The following is a 9,615-nucleotide window of genomic DNA, read 5'->3' on the forward strand; positions in this document are numbered from 1 at the left end:
CTAGCAGGGACAGAGCTGGAGGAATAAATGCCCTTTTGAAGCTTCTGCCCATCCATCTCCTGCAAGGGTTCCCATTGGCTGGACTCAGAATCCAGAGGACAGGGGAATCCATTGAGGTAGTCCGTATTGCTCAGGTTCCCAGGGCATAGAGCAGGATAAGAAAGGTGGAGAGTGGACCTAGAGCACAGTTGGAAGGTATCCAGCTCACCATCCCAGCTTAAGGTGAACGTAAGGGTGAGGGTCCCATTGCTGCTGAATCAGAGTACCTGAGAGTGGGTCCTGGGAATCTGGAGTCCCTGATGAGTCTGATAAAGACTCAAGTTTAAAACCCACTCACCCAGAAGAAATGCAGCCCCCTTCTGACCATTCCACCTGCCCAAAGTGGAACAGACTTGGGGATGGGGAGGGGATGTGGGGAGGAATGGAGATCCCATCCCAATTCAAGGCCCCTCCCCCAGCAGCTTCAGAGACATTCACAGGTCACCTTCCCGGAGAAGACAGACACACAACCGATTTCTCAACAGAGCCTTGCAAAGTCTGATGTCAGACATGTTCCCCTGACTGAAAGCATCAGGTTCAGCTTCCTATCAAAGCTGGCTCTGTGCCAAACCAACTCAGAGATGGGGTCAAACTCTCGAGTTCCATGAGGTGACCCATCCCATGTTCTCAAATCCACTATGGTAATAAGAGCAGCTAGCATTTCTAGAGGACTTCCTTGAATGGCCAGCATTATGCTAAGGGATTGACTACACTAGACTGCACAGCTGCCTACGGCATTTTGGACAATTCTGCTGCCCTATAAGTATATACTTGAGTTTAACTCAATGGCCAAAATGCAGAGCATGACTCCCAGAGAGCTTCTGAAAGGCTGAGTCTCAATGTCATAGTAGCTCCCAGGAACCAGGGTCAGGGTTGCACAAAAACCCTGTGTTTGTGGGAAGACCCTCCTAACTCAGCTTAGGACATATACATATGTTATTCACACCATACTCTATGCAAATGGCACCCCTTAGGCCAAGTAGTGTCCAATCTACCCATCTGCGAGTGGGGGTCCTGAACTGCCCTACCTAGATCTAGACTGTCTGGGTGGAAGGGAGCTCAACATAGCCCCTTCTAGACCAAACTCTCCTTTTGACAGGTGAGTGACTCAAGACCAAGAGCAGGTGGATACTCGCCAAAGGTTTTGAACTACAAGTGACAGAAGCAATGCTGGACTCTGGTCTCCAGGTCCCTCATCCTTTTCCATCTTCATTCTTATCAGGAAGCCTCCTGCCAAGTTGCTGGGGAACCTAATTTCCATAGGACTGACAGCAAGATCCACGAGAACATGCTCCTGACATTTTTCTTCTAGTACCTATAGGTAAAGATCCAAGGGGAAGGAAAACCCAAAACTGAAGACTTAGAAGGCAGTCCTAAACTTACTTCTTCATTTATTTGCATCCGTCATGAGAGGCAGGTAGACATTTGGAGCTGGTTTAGATGGTACATTTAACTATTTCTGGATCTGGCCCCAGGGCCTATCACCTACAAGTAAGTAGGTTTAGCTTAGATAGTAAACCCTAGGACCACATCCCTACATGCACATCCCAACTCTAGTTAAACTCCTGTGCCTCAGTTTCCTCCTCTGTAAAATGGACTAGTTAAAGAACCAGCCTCATAAGGTAGTGTTAAGGATTAGATTAGTTAGTGAACACATATAAATCATGAAGCTCAGCAAACAAGCAAAGGGAGAAAACAAGAGATAGAGGGAGACAAACAAAGGAACAGATTCCTAATTCCAGAGAACAAACTGATGGTTACCAGAGGGGAGGGGTGTGGGGTGGATGAGGGAAACAGATGACGGGGGTTAAGGAGTACACCCATCATGATGAGCAGAAGGTGGTGAATGGAAATGCAGAATCACTATATTATACACCGGAAACTAATATAGCACTGTATGTTAATTAACCAGAATTGAAATTTTAAAAAATTTTTAAAAGCACTTAGTTTAGTAATGGAGCGTGGTAAGTGCTCAATAGATTTAGCTATTAAGTTTTCTTAAAATATTTAATTTTGCTTCAACTTCACAGATGTAGTAATTTGGGCTAAACTTTATGCACAGTCACACTGATATGAAGTTCAAATGAGCTCCCAGCTATGGTGTCAGTATAAAATGAACACAGCGACCATCAACTTGCCTGTCGTATAAAAATGGTGACATTTTGGAAAATATGTCTTGCAACCCAATGTGTTCTGCTTTTAGCCATTCATTTTCTTTATCTGCTAATAAGTGAGATTAGGCAGTTTTTATCTAAGCAGTCAGAACCCCGTTAACTTTCAGAAGACTAGTCCTAAATCACACACCCTTCAGGGGGCTGACACTCACAGGGCTCTGATGAACAGTGGAGACCATGCTGCCGTTGGAAGAAGCCAATGTGGTGCGTTCCCTTTCTCCATCATATGCCTGAATCTTGCAAAAAAAAAAGAAAAAAATACTCACATGTGGTAGAGGGAGACTAATCATCTGTTCTGTTCATTCATTTAAAAGTTGATCCATCCCTGTTTTAGACCTCACTCTTCCCCTGACTCTAAGGAAAAAGAGGTAACCAGGTTCAGTGTCTACCTCCAAGACCTTATGGTCTAATGGAGAAACGCAGGAAACCAATTAACACAACACAAATTCAATAAGCATTCAAGTCAAGATGTGCAATGGTTTCATGGGAACACATGGAGGGACTCATAACTCAATGTAGGGAGGCTTTCAAAACTGTCTAGCTTATGAGCTAACTTTTAAGCGATGAATAAATTTAACAGTTGAAGAGGAAAAAATCTCAGTGATGAGAGTTTAGAGACCCCTTTGAGGGTAGCATCCAAGCGTCCCTTCTTCCAGCTATGTGTGTTCTACCAGAAGCTGCCTCCATGGCCAAAGCTGGGCCAACCAGAATTGCTTTTCTGGAAATGGAAGTCTGGGATATTACCTGGGATTTTCAACTGATTTGAGGTGATGTAAACTTGTACAGTAGCTGTGGTCAGAAAGAAGCAGAAAAAGCTGATGTGTCTGGAAAGAGGAGTGAAAGAGACCTGCTAAATGAAGTAGAGATGAAAAATCAGTAGTCCCCAAAGAGAGAGAGCCCAGAAAAGAGCTACCTTTCTGTTCCTTGTTCTGGTCCCTCTTGGAGTCTCCTGACCCTTGGGGTCCATCAGATGACCCTTGGATCCTTCCACTAAATTCCTTTTAGGCTTCAGTCTCTTTAAAGCAGATTTCTATTACTTACAAGCAAAGAAATCTAGACTAACACAGACATCATGATGTATTAGGGGAAATTTAAGGGAAACAGTCTGGCCAAAGCAAATGTCAAAACAGATGTGGGATAAGATAAGTAAGACCAGGCCAGCAGGCAAAGCCAAACCTCAGGGGGCCTTGAATGCTATGCCAAAATGTTGGAACTTTATCCCACAGGCAACAGGAGATCTGGAAAAGCTTTCAGCAGATGAATATGCAAAAGGATCGTTCCCTGAGTGGTGTGTGAATGGACCATGAGGGCTAGAGATTCAGGCAGGAGTCTAGTCAGGAGGCTATAGTAGAAACGGTGAGAGTCTGAGCAAAGTAATGACAATGGGAGTGGAGTTTGAGAGTTCTTTAAGAGCAAGACAACAGGGCTTAGCTAGCCATTGGGGATAGTGATAGGGCAGTGAGAAAGAAGGAGTGGGTCACAGAGATTTCTTCTACTCATAGCTTGGACAAACAACTTGAAGAAAGCAGGTTTTGGAGAGAAGATATTGGCTTTTATTTTGGATTTATGGTGACATCCAAGTAGATGTGCATTGGAAAATTTAGCTCAGGAAGCCCAGGAGAAATGGCTAGCTTAGAGACACATTTTTGAAGATCATTTTCACAGAGGTGGCAGATCATTAAAGCCACAGGGGTAGATAACATCACCCAGAGGAAGCTGGTAATAGAGAAAAGGCAGGAAAAGGGGGACAATGGAATCTGGAAGAATACCAGCGTTTAAGAGTCTGGGAGAGGAAGAGGAGCCCTCCAAAGAGACTGAAAAGAAGACAAAGATACAAGAGGAAAGCAGGAGCCTACGGAAAATAAACTTTTAAGAAGGAGGAAGTGAGGCATGTGGAGAAATAGCTCTCCTATGCTACTGGTAGGACTGAAAATCTGACCACCATTTTCTTCTTGAGCTTTCTTTGCCTACAACCTGTATATGGACACCCAATAAGCAAGCTGTGATCTGGCACCTCAAAGAAACTCACTGGGACCCTCTTCCCATCTGTCCCTTTGAGGATCCTTGTTTTTTTTTGTCAAGCTGGCCTTCATCCCTCTGCCAATTCCAGCCTGGCCACCCAAAAGAAGAGGGCCAACTTCCCTGAGTGAGTGTGTTGCTTGGGCTAACAAAATCTCCCAGTGTTTTTCATTTACTCTTCCAGCCCCATCTCCCTAACACTTAGGTGAGAATCCATGGGCCAGAGTCCATAGTCTTAACCACAGTGCCCACTCCCATTGTTCCCAGTTCTGACTCATTACCCTTTGCAGGCCCATGGACTTTAGTCTCATCTCATAAAATGAGTTCACTTCTTAAAAGACCTTTGACCTCTCATTCGTTTCAGTTGTGCCCAGACTTACATGAACCCCCAGAGTGGCCCAGTTCAGGTTCCAACTGAGACTCTGCTAAATGTCCCTTGTCTACCTTCATAGACTTGTAGTGTCCCTTGAGCCGTGAGACTCAGATCCCAGCTGCAAAGTGAAGCAGAGAGATAGGACCATAGCTGGCAGGGATGTGGAGGGGTTTCAAGGGAGGGTTATTATAAGAAAGGAGCTTGTATGCTAATGGGAATGATTCAGAAGAAGAGAAAAAAATGGTTGTTGTAGAAATGTGAAGCTGGACCATTGATCCTCTTTCCAAATTCTGTCCTTTCATCTCAGAGCTGCCCAATGCCTACAAAAGTGGTTTATCCCAACTTTCCTATTAGTCCCTTGCCCATGTGACATCATGCAGGAAGCACTGCCATCAAAGTTAGAAGGTCTGGAGATATTTGCCAGTTCTTCTGCTGAGTCAACCTCCCAAGACTCTCTACTATGGTAACACTGTCTGCCATATGTCAAGGCCCTGGTCTGTTCCAAGAGTCTGGCATATATAACCTTGAAGCTTGATAAGCATCTAATGTTACCATCCCTTCAAGGAGACAGAGAAGTTAAGTTCAGAGAAGTTAAGTTACTTGCTCAAGATCGTAGAAGTCATGATAGACGAAGACCCAGCCGGACTCAGATCCCCAGCATGGTTCTCGCTCTACTGCAGGGCTTCTTTACCTACCATGAGCTGTTAAGAGCTCAGACTCTGAAAGACTTAGTCCTTGATTTAATCTCCAGTTTTGCCACAACTGCTGCTGTGTTGCCTTGAGCAAGGTATTTAATCTCCTTGGCTCTTATTTCCCTCATCTGAAAAATGGGCATAATAGTAATTCCTACCATAAAGTCTCAGCGAGCATTAAATGAAATCATGAATGTAAGAAGTGTCTTTCACAGTGTCTGTCACAGATTAGGTTTTCAATTAGCAGACACATCTGTTAGTGACAGATTAAGCTGACATGTCAGATGGCGGTGTGCAAGCTTCTCATGTCTTTGAGAAGTCAATCTCTGAGCTTCATGGCTCAGAAAGGGAGAGTCTTCTGTGTGAGGGAATGATTGCAATCATTCTTGTTCTAGGCTTAGTGACTGAAAGAAAACTATTTCCCTCACCCAGGGGTATTTGTCCTTTTTCCAGAGAGCCTGCCTACCCCAGATAATGAGAAAAGAAGGTATTGGAAGGGAAGGAGGAAGAAAGGAGGAAGGAGGGGAGAGCAGGAGAAAGAAGGGAGGACTCTGTGGAGCCCCTCACGTTAGGCCTGGTCAGCAGCTTCCTGGAAAGCACAAAGAAGTGGCCTTCTGTGATATACCTAATCACTAATGATCATGATCTGAGCAAAGATAAAAAAAATTTTATCAAGTCATAGAACTCTACAACTGCACAAATACGGATGCATTTGTATATCTCAGTAGAATCTTAGATTTAGATCACCTCCTGGAACTGGAAGGGAGCTTACCGAATCAGACCTCATTTTAATAAAGAGGAAACTGAGTTTCAGAAAGTTTTAGTGAATATTCAAAGTCACACAGCTGCTAAGTCTTTCTTTTCTTTTCTTTTCTTTTCTTTTCTTTCTCTTTTATTTAATTAGAAACATCCCCCCCCATATCTTCAGATTGAATTTGTGGTACGTTAGGACATCCAGATAGACCTCTTTGCTCTGGCCACCATGGCACTATAGGAAATTTCATGAACCCTTCACACATTCTCCTTTCATTCATAAGTTTCCTTTGTCCACTCAGTTTCATGTGTACTGTGCATGTCCAAACCTCAAGGATCAAACACAAAGCTGGGCGCATAGTAAGCATTTGCTATGTAGTTAACTGGTTATTGGCTTCTTACTTATTAATGTATGTTTTCTAAAACCTGTTGGCCAATGTGCACAGGGGATAGCACATGCTAAATATCATCAGAGTCCCAGCCAAGAGGAGTGTACAGGACACTGACCAAGTGGGGAACGCAGCACCGCATGCTTGTTCTCCCTCCACCCCTCCACCCTCCACACTTTCAGAGCTGGACCACAGCCAGCTATTTCAGGAAGACAGCCTTGTTTACAACATGGGAAACAAGAGAGGTACGGATGTGGCCTCATCTTTCTGTTGGGCAATACAACTTCTTCCCATGTCGGAAGTGACTGGATTTCTTCAGAAGCACCTTCCTACTTACCTTCTCTATCTTATTTCTCCCACCCACCCCCCAATCTGAACCTGGCTAAAAGAAGAGGGTGATAATTCTGGGATAATGTGATATTGTTCACCTCCAACACACACATACACATTCACACTGTGAGTTAACTAGAAATCTGATCAGTGTGTTTTCCAGTTTACATTTAAGATGTATTGGCTATGGTGAGTGCTGTGAAGTGTGTAAGACTGACAATTCACAGACCTGTACCCCTGGGGTTAATAATACATTATTTGTTTAAAAAAAATAAGAATTTTTTTAAAGAAAAAATGAAAAAAAAGATGTATTGGGAAAAAGTTTTAGCAATGCTTATCTTTATGGAAAGGAAGTAAAGAATAGGAAGGGAAACTTTGTTTTTATTTTGTGTGTTATTTGAATTTTTACTGATACCCTATCATCATGATGGTGGACTGAGGGGCATGAAAAACAGCACACACACACACACACACACACACACACACACACATTCTACATAGAAATATGGTAATTTACAAGTATTTTTAAGTTTTTAAATAAATGCCTGAGATCAAAAGCAAAAGGTGAGAGAGAGAGAGAGAGATCTAAGGGCCAGATGGGAAAGGAACTTAGAAATGTTTGGACTTCTCAGGAACCAGTTAAATCCAGAGGAACCCAGAAGGATGCTAGAACTGATTATGCACCTCAAGGATGGGAATGGTAAAGCAACAGGTCTACAGACCCCACACACAGCAGGGAACCATAACAGGTTTCCCAGCGAAAAGCTAAGAACCAGGAAAAGAGTTGGCCCACCCTTGTCTAGAGATAGAACACCAGGTAGTTCTGAATCCCAACTCAAAGGTGAGCTGCCTGCCCTAGGCCATAGGGGAAAGGGAGCCACCTGGGGGACAGTCCCAAATCCCAAGCCTGAGTAGCAAATGGTGAGGACACAAACCTGCCCTTTGAAATGGTATGGAAACCCAAGACCAAGAAACAACAACAATAACAAAAAGTGCTCTGAACTACGAGACCCAATAGAGCTCCAGCAAGGAGAGCCATGACACTGCCCCTGTGTAGACTTCTTCATAACCTAAAACATATGCAAGACTCCCATGTGGAAAAAAAAAATTTTCTTTGACAGATCAGTACACAATCAAATATTACAAAGAACTAATACCACTACAATCAATAGTCCTCCAACATAACAAATGGGAGAATTTACACCTGAGGAATTGAATATAACAGAATGATACAATTGTGCCCTTAAAATAAGTATATATATATATATTTTTTAGGGGCACCTGGGTGTCTCAGTGGGTTAAGCCTCTGCCTTCAGCTCAGGTCATGATCTCAGGGTCCTGGGATAGAGCCCCACATCAGGCTCTCTGCTCAGGGAGCCTGCTTCCCCCCCCCAGCCCCCCCCCCGCCTATTTGTGATCTCTCTCTCTCTCTCTCTGTCAAATAAATAAGTAAAATTTTTTTAAAAGTATATATATTTTTAAATCCAGGGGAATTTTATGTAAAAAATTGAAGATTGAAAGAATGTTTTTATCTCTGATCCCCCTCAAAAATCCACTAAAATGACACTAAAAAGATTTTTTAAAGATTTTATTTATTTATTTATTTATTTATTTTACACACATATATATATATATATATATATAGAGAGAGAGAGAGAGAGAGAGAACAAGAGAGAGCAGGCACTAGATGGGGGGATGGCACAGGGAGAGCAGGGCTACAGGGCTTAATCCCAGGACCCTGGGATCATGCATGATCTTAGCTAAGTCACTTAACCAGCTGAGCCACCCAGGCACCCCAACACTAAAAGGATTTTTAAGACATAACCCACAATGTACAAGAACAGAGAAAATGTAAGAGTTTTTTTTTAACAGAAATCAGAAAGTAGATGCTATTGGACCAGGAGAAAAGACATAGAGACAATGAAGGGAGCCAAAGAAATCTTCACAAAAACCATAATATCCTCAGAAAGATAAGAGGGAATATTGCAACCATGAGGTAAGAAAAGGATGTTATAACAGAGAACCTTGGGGAACAGAAAAAAAGCCTACTGGAAATTCAAAATATGATATAAAAAGTGTTACATTCCAATTAACAGTTTGGACAATAAAGTTAAGAGTAACTTCATGTGAAGTGGAAAGATGAAGATACTGAAAAACAAAGAGTGATAACAAAAATTGAGTTAGAGAATCAGCCTTAGGGAGTTCAACACCCAAGTAAATGGAATCCTAGAAAGAAGAAAATAGAGAAAATGAAGGGTAGAAAATTATCAAATAAATAATACCAGAAAATTTCACAGAATCTGAGTTTCCAGATTAAAAGGATTCACCAGCAAAATGAATGAGAAAAGAGCCCCTACCAAGGCACATCATCGTGCATTCTAAAACTAAGAAGATAAAGAGAATATCCTAAAAGTTTATCTTTTTTTAAGTAATCTCCACACCCAGCATGGGGTTCGAACTCACAACCCTGAGAGCAGGAGTCACACACTCTACCGACTGAGCCAGCTAGGAGCCCCCTAAAAATTTCTAGGAGTCAGTCTCATACAACAGATCAAGAATAAGAATTAGAATAGCATCAACAGTCTCAAAGCAACCCTAGAAGCTAGAAGAAATTAAGAGACAGAAAAATTCTGAAGGAAAATTAATTCCAACCTAGAATTCAATACTCAGCCAAAATACCAATCAAGTGTAAGAGTAGAATAAAAGCTTTTGGGGGCAGCATCTGGGTGGCTCAGTCAGTTAACCATATGCTTTTGGCTCAGGTCATGATCTCAGGGTCCTGGGCTCGAGTCCCATGTCCGACTCCCTGCTCAGCAAGGAGTCTGCTTCTCCCTCTCCCTCTGCCC

The 9,615-nt window shown here is 42.7% G+C and overlaps 1 non-coding gene across 1 annotated transcript; it reads right to left on the reverse strand.

Moving 5' to 3' along the window:
* Positions 1 to 9,207: 9,207 nt before the first annotated feature.
* On the reverse strand, positions 9,208 to 9,280 carry TRNAR-CCU. The gene has a single exon. It is a non-coding gene; the product is annotated as a tRNA-Arg (tRNA).
* Positions 9,281 to 9,615: the final 335 nt, after the last annotated feature.

The sequence above is a fragment of the Lontra canadensis genome, unplaced genomic scaffold (genome assembly GCF_010015895.1).
Source record: "Lontra canadensis isolate GAN:19392208 unplaced genomic scaffold, GSC_riverotter_1.0 scaffold13, whole genome shotgun sequence".
NCBI lineage: Eukaryota > Metazoa > Chordata > Mammalia > Carnivora > Mustelidae > Lontra > Lontra canadensis.